Here is a 12988-nt window from a genome sequence, read left to right as displayed (position 1 = left end):
ATGATATTGGATCATGGAATTGGAATCGTTTAAAATTGGAGTTTCACCAAAAAAATTATCCTATGCATCTAGTTCATCGTGATCGGAATTATATATATAATTTTTGGCCTCGTGAAGGAGAAAGTATCGCTCTAGCTTGGGGGAGGCTTAAGTCAATGTTATATTCATGCCCCAGTCATGAGCTCTCAAGAGAAATTATCATTCAGAACATTTATGCTCGGCTTTCTTGTAATGATCAAACCATGCTGGATACTTCTTGTGCTGGTTCCTTTATGAAAAAACTATTGAATTCCGGTGGGATCTTTTAGAAAGAATTAAATGCAACTCTGAATATTGGTAACTCGACGAAGGTAAAGAGTCAGGTATAAAGCTTAAGTATGATTGTGTTAAATCTTTTATGAATACTGATGCTTTTCAAAAGTTTAGCACTAAATATGGACTTGGAGATAGTAGCCTCCTTTTGTGAATCATTTGCTACTCATGTTGAACTCCCTAAAGATAAGTGGCTTAAATATCACACACCTATTAAAGATGAAATTAAAGAACCGATACATGTTAAAGAAGAAACTTTACTTTATAATGTTGATCCAGTTGTTCCTACAGCTTATATTGAGAAACCACCTTTTCCTGTTAGGATAAAGGAGCATGCTAAAGTTTCAACTGTGGTTAACAAAAGCTATGTTAGAACACCTAAACCTGATGAACAAATTAGAGTTGAACCTAATATTTCTATGATTAAAGATCTCTTAGAAGAAGATGTGGATGGGCATATTATCTACTTCTGTGCAGAAGCTGCTAGAATTGCCAAACCCAAAAAAAGAGATGAAAACAGACCAGCTGTTGGCCTACCTGTGATTTTAGTTAAAATAGGAGATCACTGTTATCATGGTTTATGTGACATGGGTGTTAGTGTGAGTTCTATTCCTCACTCCTTATATCAAGAAATTATGAAAAGACATAGCACATGTTGAGATAGAAAACATAGATGTTACTATTAAACTTGCCAATAGAGATACCATATCACCAGTTGGGATTGTTAGAGATGTTGAAGTCTTGTGTGGGAAAGTAAAATACCCTACTGATTTTCTTGTTCTTGGTTCCCCACAAGATGACTTCTGTCCCATTATCTTTGGTAGACCTTTCTTGAACACAGTTAATGCTAAGAGAGATTGTAAAAAAAAACTGTGGGTGTTAGCTTTGGTGATGAGTCTCATGAGTTTAATTTTTCCAAGTTTAGTAGAAATCATCATGAAAAAGAATTGCCTAGTAAGGATGAATTAATTGGTCTTGCTTCTATTGCTGTGCCACCTACTGATCCTTTAGAACAATACTTTCTAGAGCATGAAAATGATTTACATATGCATGGAAGAAATGAAATAGATAAGATTTTCTTTGAACAACGTCCTCTACTTAAACACAATTTGCCTATTGAAACTCTAGGGGGTCCTCCTCCACCTAAAGGTGATCCTGTGTTTGAATTAAAACAATTGCCAGACACTTTGAAATATGCTTATCTTGATGAAAAGAAAATATATCCTGTTATTATTAATGCTAACCTTTCAGAACAGGAAGAAGAAAGATTATTGAAAGTTCTAAGGAAGCACTAAGCTGCAATTGGATATACTCTTGATGATTTAAAGGGCATTAGTCCCACTCTATGTCAGCACAAAATTAATATGGAACCTGATGCTAAACCAGTTGTTGATCATCAACGTCGGTTAAACCCAAAGATGAAAGAGGTGGTAAGAACATAAATATTAAAACTTCTGGAAGCAGGTATAATCTACCCTATAGCTGATAGTAGATGTGTAAGTCCTGTTCATTGTGTCCCTAAGAAAGGAGGTATAACTGTTGTTCCTAATGATAAGAATGAACTTATTCCACAAAGAATTGTTACATGCTATAGAATGGTAATTAATTTCAGAAAATTAAATAAAGCAACTAGAAAAGATCATTACCCTTTCCCTTTTATTGATCAAATGCTTGAAAGATTATCTAAGTACACACACTTTTGCTTCCTTAATGGATATTCCGGCTTTTCACAATACCTGTTTCTCAACCTGATCAAGAAAAGACTACTTTTACTTGTCCTTTTGGAACTTATGCTTATAGACGTATGCCTTTTGGTTTATATAATGCACCTGCTACCTTTCAAAGATGCATGATGGCTATATTATCTGACTTTTGTGAAAATATTGTTGCAGTTTTCATGGATGACTTCTCTGTTTATGGGAAGTCTTTTGATGATTGTTTAAGCAATCTTGATCGAGTTTTGCGGAGATGTGAACAAACAAATCTTGTCTTGAATTGGGAGAAGTGCCACTTTATGGTTAATGAAGGCATTGTCTTGGGTCATAAAATTTAAGAAAGAGGTATTGAAGTGGACCAAGGTAAGGTTGACGCAATTGAGAAAATGCCATGTCCTAAGGACATTAAAGGTATTCGTAGTTTCCTAGGTCATGTTGTTTCTATAGGAGGTTTATTAAAGACTTCTCTAAAATTTCTAGGCCTCTCACTAATCTTTTGCAAAAGGATATCCCTTTTGTTTTTTATGATGATTGTTTAGAAGCCTTTGAAACACTCAAGAAAGCTTTAATCTCTGCACCTATTGTTCAACCACCTGATTGGAACTTGCCTTTTGAAATTATGTGTGATGCTAGTGATTATGCTATTGGTGTTGTTCTAGGACAAAGAGTTGATAAGAAATTGAATGTTATTCATGCTAGTAAAACTCTAGACAGTGCTCAAAGAAATTATGCTACTACTGAAAAAGAATTCTTAGCAGTGGTGTTTGCTTGTGATAAGTTTACACCTTATATTGTTGATTCTAAAGTAACTGTTCACACAGACCATGCTGCTATTAAATATCTTATGGAAAATAGAGATGCTAAACCTAGACTTATTCGTTGGGTTCTCTTGTTACAAGAATTTGATTTGCATTTTATTGATCGAAAAGGAGCTGAGAACCGAGTAGCTGATAGCTTGTCTAGGCTTGAAAATGTGCTTGATGACCCACTACCTATTGATGATAGTTTTCATGATGAGCAGTTAGCTAAAATAAATGTTGCTAATAGTACTCATTGGTATGCTGACTATGCTAGTTACATTGTTGCTAAATATTTGCCACCTAGCTTTACTTACCAACAAAAAAAATCTTCTATGATTTAGGACATTACTTTTGGGATGACCCACATCTTTATAAAGAAGGAGTAGATGGTATTATTAGATGTTGTGTACCTGAGCATGAACAGGGACAAATCCTACGAAAATGTCACTCCAAACCTTATGGAGGGCATCATGCTAGAGACAGAACTGCTCACAAGGTATTGAAGTCTGGATTCTATTGGCCTACTCTTTTCAAGGATGATCGTAAGTATGTCTCATCTTGTGATGAATGCCAAAGAATAGGTAATATTGGTAAGCATCAAGAAATGCCTATGAACTATTCTCTTGCTGTTGAACCATTTGATGTTTGGGGATTTGATTACATGGGAACTTTTCCTTCTTCTAATGGGTATACACACATTTTGGTTGCTGTTGATTATGTTACTAAATGGGGAAGCTATTCCAACTAGTAGTGCTGATCACAACACCTCTATTAAAACACTCAAGGAAGTTATTTTTCCAAGGTTTGGAGTCCCTAGATATTTAATGACTGATGGTGGTTCACACTTTATTCATGGTGCTTTTCGTAAAATGCTTGCTAAGTATGATGTTAACTGTCGTGGTTTTGTCACGGCAGATGTCCTAGTGTGAGAACTTAGTCGTGGAGCCATCGCAACGTAGTTAGCTTAAAGGGGTTAAAGCGGGATAAAGGACGCAAGGAGTTTATAGTGGTTCGGCTCCTTGCGGTGAAGCCTAATCCAGTTGATGTGGAATTGCTAGGGTTTCGATGACCAGGGAGCGAATACACTTTGCCTGGCTCTTGATCTGTTGTGTCTTGTCCCTAAACCGCCGCCGGGTCGTCCCTTTATATACACAGGTTGATGCCCGGCGATTTACAGAATCCTGGCCGGCTCATAAACGTGTCCGGCTTGATTTCTCCTTTTGCTATCTTACAACACAAGTTATACATAATACGGCGGCTTATCTTTACGGGCCCTAATCCGCCTTTGGGTCTTAGGCCTTCTTGTTAGATCTCCCCGAAAAGCGCCATATTCCTCATCTTCGTGGGCTCCAATATGAATAACTTATAATGAGTATAACCCGGCCCCTCATGGCCGGTTTATGCTTAGTAGTTACATCCCCAACATTAGGCCCCAGATTGATTTGAACTTGTTCATGTCAATCTTCAGTACTTAGGAGAATTCCTTTTCAACACCTTCGTAAATCTTGTAACTTGCCGTGACGTCATCTTCCAAGATCATGATAATCCGCCATGATGTCAACTGCCATTAACTTTATATAGAACCGAAATCTTTTAATACTTCTCCTTTTAATGACTCTCCGAAAATCGAGGCGTCTGTATATCTACAGATCCGTTTTTCGACCTCCTCGATTCCCGCGCCTGCCACTTATCCATTCACCTTATAAATAGGACCGGGGGTCATTTTCACTTTTCCCCTTCGTGCCTCTTTGCTTCATCTTCTTCCTCGCGTCGACCTAGCGCTCAAGCTCAGCCGCCGCTGCCAAGTCTTCATCCTCGACCTCAACTCTGGCCGCTGCATCACCCTGAACATACCAGAGAATCGCGGCGCCTCTCCGCTGTTCCACCAACATCAGTAAGCCTTCTTTCCTTCCCCCATAGATCTGTCTTTAGGGTTTGAGCCTTCATCGGTGTTCTTCGGTGTTCGTCATTGCACAGTGGTTCTTTGATTCAAACCTCAATATTCAACCTGTATAGCGATGGCCATAGTCCTTCTTTCCATTAGTGCATCTCATTTAAGTAGAAAATCCCATCTGGATCCTTCAACTGCTCAAGTACCAGAATATTTAACCCTGAATATTTTTCCATTTTCTGACACGCAGTATATCCAGATTTGTAATACCAATTTGTGAAACCTGTTTTTCCATCACTTAGCCATTTCAGATATGTACCTTCAACACTAACGTAGGCGGTTTAACTTTAGAAAATGATAGCCTGCCAGGTACCATTAGTCCCCTCATAAACCGCCAGTCACTTGTCTTTATAGTTCTGATAACACCAACCTCCGCTTTAACAATCTTGCATGCTTTAACAATTTCTGTCTCTTAACCTGTAACACTTTATGCTTGCCAATCATAAATCTTAAACCGGCACAAACCTTCCTTCAGGTTGTTGCATAAATGGCCAAGTCTTTTATGCTTGCAACTGGGTTCCTTCCTGGGTTACTGAAGAACAACTGAGCGGGTGCGTCGCAACTGGCGCTTTAGCAAAAAAGGAAGTTATCCACTGGAGAGCCCCTGGTCCAGAAAATCCTCCTGAGCCCAAGGATGGAGAAGTAATTGTGTTTGTGGATCATCTGGGTCGAGGGTTTAGCCCTCCCGGATCAAATTTTTTCTGTGATGTGCTTGCTAGCTTCCAACTCTGCCCTCAAGATATTGGACCTAACTCTGTGTCCAATATTTGTAATTTTCAAGTGTTTTGCGAGGCTTATGTGCAAGAAGAACCCACCGTTGATCTGTTCAGAGACTTCTTCTATTTAAACCGCCGCACTGAATTTACGGATGGGCCCAATACTGAACTTGACGGGGTTTCAATCCAGAAAAGGAAAGACGTCAGCTCCCGTCACACCAAGCATCATAGCCACCCTAAAGACTGGAATTAGACTTGGTTCTACTGCTGAGATACGTCTCCAGCTGATGAGAATCCACTGTCGGGTTATCGTGCTCACCGGCTTACCAATACACATCCATTCCCCCAATGACTCAGCACCAAGGAACAAGCCAAGTATGCACCACAGCTTTTGAAGCTCCGAGCCTTTATGGCGAATGGTTTAACATGCATCGACTTTGTCCGTTGCTGGATCACCTGGAGCATTCTACCGTTAAGCCGTCACCCTGATTTAATGTGCGAGTACACAGGGGACCTAAAAGATCCTCATCGACACATCAACATTCAGTTAACTGACGCTGAAATTACTGAACTGTGAAGAAGATCTTGGATGAACCGGTGGCTGCTTGCAGCAAAACAGGGCTTAGTCCTTTCTGTGTTTCCAATAAACCGCCAGCTGTAAGCAGTGCATAACTTTTATTTTAATCCTACCTCTTTTAACATTCCCTTATAACTTTTGCCGATTTGACAGGGTGATGATCCGTTCTGGAAGAAGAAACCGCAGGATAAACCGGCCAAGACGCCTCGCCCCAAGACTAAGGTTACCAAAAAACCTGCCAAGAAGAAAACCGCTGAGTCCACTGATTTGAACATTGACGATGATCTTGATAACCCGGAATCAGAGGTAGAACTTGATTCTCTTGGCTCATTTTTCATACACCTCATTGACAATGACTATTATCAGGATGACACTGAAGCTAGCCATGCTGATGATGTAGAGGTAATTATTCTTTCCTCCGGTTTAGATCCTCTGCCAACACAGAAAAGCCGTCAAGCAAACCGGAAAGTAAGATTTTCTCACCCCCTAGCTTACTTGGATCCAAACTTTCTTTTGAAGAAGCAGCAACACAAAGCTCGCCGCACAACCCGACATAGTGGTCAGGTGGTTACCTCATCCGGTTTACCGAACACGCCGGTTCGTAAACGCCGCCCAGAGGTTTCACCTATTCCTGACACATCTTATCCCAGAGCAGGTTATTTCCGACAACCTCTTAATCCGTCTGACTCAAACTATCAGGGTACATCTCATTCATCTTCTGGCGAGTCAACAGGGATACAACTTCCACCTCTAAAAACTGTTCCTGGGTAAGTATATTACACTAACCCTTTATACCTTGTCCTTGCTTATTATACTAACCTTTATATTCATTCCTTTCAGAGCCAAGGCCAGACCCAGCAAAAAGGCCAAACAGAATAAACCAGCTGATGATAATGCGGCCACTGAACCAGAGAAAACTCCAAAACCGGAGGACACAAATGCTGATGCTATTCTTGATAATCCGCCACCGCAAGATCATGACTTAACAGCTGAACAAATGGAAGTTGATCCCGAAGAAGGCCATGTTAATAAACCGGCAAGCCCAGTCGGAGCTGCTAATAAACCGCCAAGCCCACTCAAAGCCGTTGATGACAACACGGATGATATTATGATTACCGGCGTTGGCCACACCACCCCTGGCAATCCTATCGCTTTATCAAAGCATGGTGCCAAAGAAGAATTTTCTGCTATGGACAAGGGCAAGTGGAAAACAGATTTGTCAAGCTATGCCCACCTCAACGCCCAAGACATTCATTTTGGGTTTTTAAACCGCCTGTACACAAGCCGCGACTATGAAGCCGGTTTAGTGAACATGATGAAGGAGCGATATGAGGTAGATACTGTCTAATTCTGCATCATTATTCTTTCAGTTTATAATATCAACTCCAGTAGCCCCCATGGGCCGGTTTATAGTATCCATATAAGCCGGGACTTTGTAATACTTCAACTTTGCCTGCATAGCCCCCAAGGGCCGGTTTATCTTTTCAAGATGAATCAGGACTTTTATCCTGCCAAACTTCTTGTTGAATATCTTTGTACACCAATTGTCCACTAAACTGATTGATGGAAAAACACCCATAGTGTTAACTTTGAGCAAAAGATACATTAGCCCCCAAGTGCCAAGAATAATACTTGTATTGAGCTTGGGACTTGTATTTTTTTTTGATAACCAGCAAATTGGCATTAGCCCCCAAGTGCCAAGTGTATAACTTGTTATGTGTTTGGTACTTCAAATATATACTGCCAACTCATAAATTGTACGTTGCTTGCAGGCTGATCTTAGCAAGAAAGAAACCGAAATTGCTGACCTTCAAGAAAATATTAAGTCCTAGCAGGCAGAAACTTCCAAGGCTAAGGAGGAGCTAACCAGCGCTTTAACAGCCATGGAGACACTGAAGGAAAGCTTCAAAACTGAGTGGGCAGACTGGAACATAGAGAAAACAATGCTGCAAAAGAGGGCTGAGGATGCAGAAGCAGCCCTTAATCCGGTGGTAGAAGAGCTGACTGGCTTGAAGCGGCAAATAAATGCCATGACCACTGCTATGTTTGGTAAGTATTCTTATTATAAGCTTTTAACATGTATTATCCCATAAACCGCCGGTTTACGACGTTCATAATGATGCAGGGCCTCGCATTACCCATCTGGGCTCTGATATGCAGAAGAAATTGAAGGCTGCCTATACTCTTATAGAGCAACTATATACCGGCGCGCAGCGGATCATCTATACTGCCTCTCATAACAAGCCGCCCCAACGTTAATCAAGGGGACATTGGAAAGGCTGTCAATGTTGCCTGCCCGGTTTGAAGAATTGAAGAAATTGGCTGCTAGGGCAGGTGCTCTTACTGCATTAACCCGGGCCAAAGCATGGATACCTGATCTTGATCCGGCCGATATTGGAAACGGCTATCCAAGCATAAAGGAGGACGATTCAGACTTCGATAATGATGACCTCCGAGCCATAACAAGGGAAATGCGTCCACTGGCTAGCAAATTGGCTGAGGAAGCTGATCTTTCACACTATCAGTCGATTTATGATGTCAACAACAAACGGGTTAATGCGCCAACGTATGATGCACAAAATCTTATCCCACCAATCCATAAGCACACCTATGTCCCTGATGTTGAACCGTCCACACTTATAAGTGATGAAGCTGTCTTCCAAGCCCTAACTGGGATTGATTGGGCAACCATTGACTTCCAGCCACTGGGTGAGAGGAGGAGGATGAACCGGCGCAGGATGATCCACAACCTTCAAGTCAGCCTGGTGAAGATTCATGATCCGGAGGCCGATTTAATTTCTGCATACTGCAAAACTTGTGATAAACAATTATCCTTTTGGGAATCCAAACTCCTTGTAATAGGCTAGTTTAAACACTTGGTCTGCTATGCCATCGTGCATATTCACTTTGCATGACATTGTTAATCCGCCATGATTAAGATATGCTATGTCTGCTTATGATCCTGAACAGCTTATTCAACCTATTCCTGCATACAACAGGTTTAAAGTGTCCTCGCGGATTACCGCCTGACGGGTCATAATGCCCAACATATAACCAGGGTTTATAACCAAGGCTATGCTAAAAAAATAACCAAATATGAAATATATCATACCTGTAATATTGAACCACGTTGTTGGTTTACCAACTTATGGTGGTAAGGTTGATAACCCAAATCCTGAATATTGATAAGTACTCCTATGTTTTGCCGGTTTATAGCAAAGCTGGACCGGTTTAAATAAACACCAGATTATCCTTATATCATATTGGCGACTTGTAGTCGAAAACTAGACCGGGTCAATAAACACCGGATTGTAGCTGATCGTATGCTGACGACTTATACTCGAAAGCCAAGTCGGGTCAATAAACACCGGATTAGTATAATCTTCATCAAAATAATCCTCAAAAAGAAATATTCAAAAGAAAACATGCAAGAAGCGAGGCTTTTCGAGGGCTTCCAGGCCCAAAAACGAGGCTTTTCATGGGCTGCCAGGCCACTGAGTTAAACCATGTTACAAAGCCTTATAAGATGGACCTCACATTAACCGATCGTCATTTTAACTAAGACAAGTTCAGGGTCTGTATAAGATTGACTTGTCAAACGTTCGACGGGTCATACCAGGATTACCTGGGCGGAGTGACTTACTTAAAAAGGCAGGATAACCCGGGGTTTTAGGTGAATACACCTAGCTTCCAAGCCTGGGTTTTATAGCCTATTACAAGGTTATAGACTCTGTGTTCTTTTAGAACAAAAGAGCCCCCAAGCAATATTTTGAGCTGTGCTCAATGGGCGCCTATGTTTGAGTTGTGCTTTGCAACAGACTCTCTTAGGCCCCTGTTGACTTTGGGTAGCAAGCCCCCAAGTTTTTTTTATGTGTGGCCTATAAGCCGGATCAATGGGTAATCAGAACTCCGCTTTATAAACAGAAGCCCCCATGTAACCAAAAACTTTTAAGGAAGAACGGAAGAGGCCCCGCTTTAACAGGGATGCCGGTTTATTATATTGATCATCATAATATATACATTGTCAAGAATATGTACATAAGAGGAGCCTATGGCTCAAGTGTAGTAAGGCTGAAGATGAGCGATATTCCACGGCCGGTGGGTCTCCTCCTCCGATTTACGTGAGTCTTTGTGCTCTCGAACATCGATAAGGTAGTATGACCCGTTGTTTAGATTCTTGCTGACCACAAAGGGTCCTTCCCAAGGCGGGGATAACTTGTGCATATCAGTCTGATCCTGGATGAGCCGGAGCACCAGATCGCCTTCTTGAAAAGTTCTGGTTTTAACCCGGCAGCTATGATAACATCACAGATCTTGCTGGTAAATCACCGAACGAGCCGCTGTAATATCACGCTCCTCATCTAACAGGTCAAGTGCTTCCTGACGTGCTTTCTCATTGTCAGCTTCAACATAAGCCGCCACACGAGGCGAGTCATGATGGATGTCACTACGGAGCACCGCCTCTGCTCCGTAAACCATGAAAAAAGGTGTGTAACCCGTAGACCTGTTAGGTGTGTATTGGTACTCCATAACACGGAAGGTAACTCCTCCACCCAACAACCCGGCGTCCTCTGTAAAGGAACCATAAGCCGGGGCTTGATGCCTCTTAGGATCTCTTGATTGGCTCTCTCCGCTTGACCGTTAGATTGGGGGTGAGCCACTGATGATACGTCAAGCCGGATGTGCTCACGTTGACAAAATTCTTTCATAGCACCCTTGGACAGATTAGTACCATTATCAGTTATGATGCTGTGTGGAAAACCAAACCGGAAAATCTCCTTCTTGATGAATTGAGCCGCCGTGGCCACATCACACTTACTGACTGGCTCTGCCTCCACCCACTTAGTGAACTTATCAACCGCCACCAAAAGGTGGGTATTCTTATCCTTGGACCTCTTAAAGGGTCCAACCATATCTAGCCCCCAAGTTGCAAACGACCAAGTGATTGGAATCATCCTCAACTCCTGAGCTGAAACGTGAGCTCAACGTGAAAACTTCTGACAACCATCACACTTTTTGACCAAGTCTTCAGCATCAGCATGAGCCGTCAGCCAATAGAAGCCGTGACGAAAAGCCTTGGCCACCAGGGACTTTGAACCGGCGTGGTGACCACAATCTCCTTCGTGGATCTCACGCAAAATCTCACAGCCTTCTTCAGGAGATACGCAACGCTGAAACGCCCCTGTTACACTGCAATGATGCAATTCTCCGTTGACAATGGTCATTGACTTGGATCGCCGGATTATCTGTCTGGCCAAAGTTTTATCCTAAGGTAACTCGCCCCGGGTCATATATGCCAAATATGGAACCGTCCAATCTGGGATAACGTGAAGAGCTGCCACCAACTGAGCCTCCGGGTCAGGAATAGCCAAATCCTCCTCTGTAGGTAGCTTGACCGACGGGTTATGCAAGACATCCAGAAAAACATTGGGCGGCACGGGTTTACGTTGGGAACCCAAACGGCTTAAAGCGTCCGCCGCTTCGTTCGTTCGCCGGTCCACATGGTCAACCTAATAACCCTTGAAGTGACCAGCGACAATGTCCACCTCTCGTTGATACGCTTCCATGAGCGGATCCTTGGAATCCCAAGTACCAGACACTTGTTGAGCTACCAGGTCCGAGTCACCAAGGCACTTAACCCGGCTTAAATTCATCTCCTTAGCCATTCGAAGACCATGGACTAAGGCCTCATATTCAGCTGCATTGTTAGTGCAAGGGAACATTAAACGGAGCACATAACAAAACTTATCACCTCGTGGGGAAGTTAACACGACTCCAGCCCCCGAGCCCTCCAATTGCCTGGATCCATCAAAATGAATAGTCCAATAAGTGTTATCCGGCTTTTCTTCCGGCGCCTGCAACTCTGTCCAGTCATTGATGAAATCCACAAGCGCTTGGGACTTGATTGCCGTACGAGGCATATACTTTAACCTGTGAGGTCCAAGCTCAATGGCCCACTTGGCAACACGGCCAGTCACTTCCCTGTTTTGGATTATATCTCCCAAAGGACCAGAACTGACCACAGTGATGGGATGACCCTGAAAATACTGCTTAAGCTTCCGGCTTGCCATGAAAACTCCATACACCAGTTTCTGCCAATGTGGGTACCTCTGCTTGGACTCAATAAGCACCTCACTGATATAATAAACCGTCCGTTGAACCGGATATTCCTTGCCAGCCTCCTTACGTTCCACCACAATAGCCACACTGACAGCCCGGGCATTGGCAGCCACATATAACAACAGCGGCTCTTTATCGACCGGAGCAGCAAGGACAGGTGGCTCAGCTAACTGCTTCTTCAAGTCCTCAAACGCCGCATTAGCAGCATCACTCCAGACAAAATTATCTGTCTTTTTCATCATCTGATATAGAGGGATAGCTTTCTCTCCCAACCGGCTGATAAACTGGCTCAGCGCTGCAATACGACCCGCCAGACGTTGAACATCGTTGATACACGCCGGTTTAGCCAGAGATGTAATAGCTTTGATCTTTTCCGGATTAGCTTCAATGCCCCTGTTAGATACCAGAAAACCCAAGAGCTTGCCTGCCGGTACACCAAAGACACACTTGGCCGGATTAAGCATCATCTTATAAACCCGGAGATTATCAAAAGTTTCCTTCAAATCATCTATTAACGTCTCCCCCTTCCTGGACTTCACCACAATATCATCCACATAAGCATGAACATTGCGCCCAATCTGATAATGAAGACAATTCTGCACACAATGCTGATAAGTCGCCTGGGCACTCTTGAGCCCAAAAGGCATAGACACATAGCAGAAGGCTCCAAAGGGAGTTATAAAAGTTGTCTTCTCCTGGTCCTTAACTGCCATCTTGATCTGATGATAACCAGAATAAGCATCCAAAAAACTTAGATGCTCACAACCCGCCGTAGCATCAATATTCTGATCAATACG

The 12988-nt window shown here is 42.5% G+C and overlaps 1 pseudogene; it reads left to right on the top strand.

Moving 5' to 3' along the window:
* The first annotated feature begins 2871 nt into the window (after positions 1-2871).
* Positions 2872-12988, top strand: part of LOC141021638 (uncharacterized) — a 117915-nt pseudogene continuing 107798 nt past the window's right edge.

This window comes from Aegilops tauschii, chromosome 4 (genome assembly GCF_002575655.3).
Source record: "Aegilops tauschii subsp. strangulata cultivar AL8/78 chromosome 4, Aet v6.0, whole genome shotgun sequence".
Taxonomy (NCBI): Eukaryota; Viridiplantae; Streptophyta; class Magnoliopsida; order Poales; family Poaceae; genus Aegilops; species Aegilops tauschii.
Note: the sequence above shows the minus strand (reverse complement) of the source record. Positions and strands in the feature narration are given on the sequence as shown.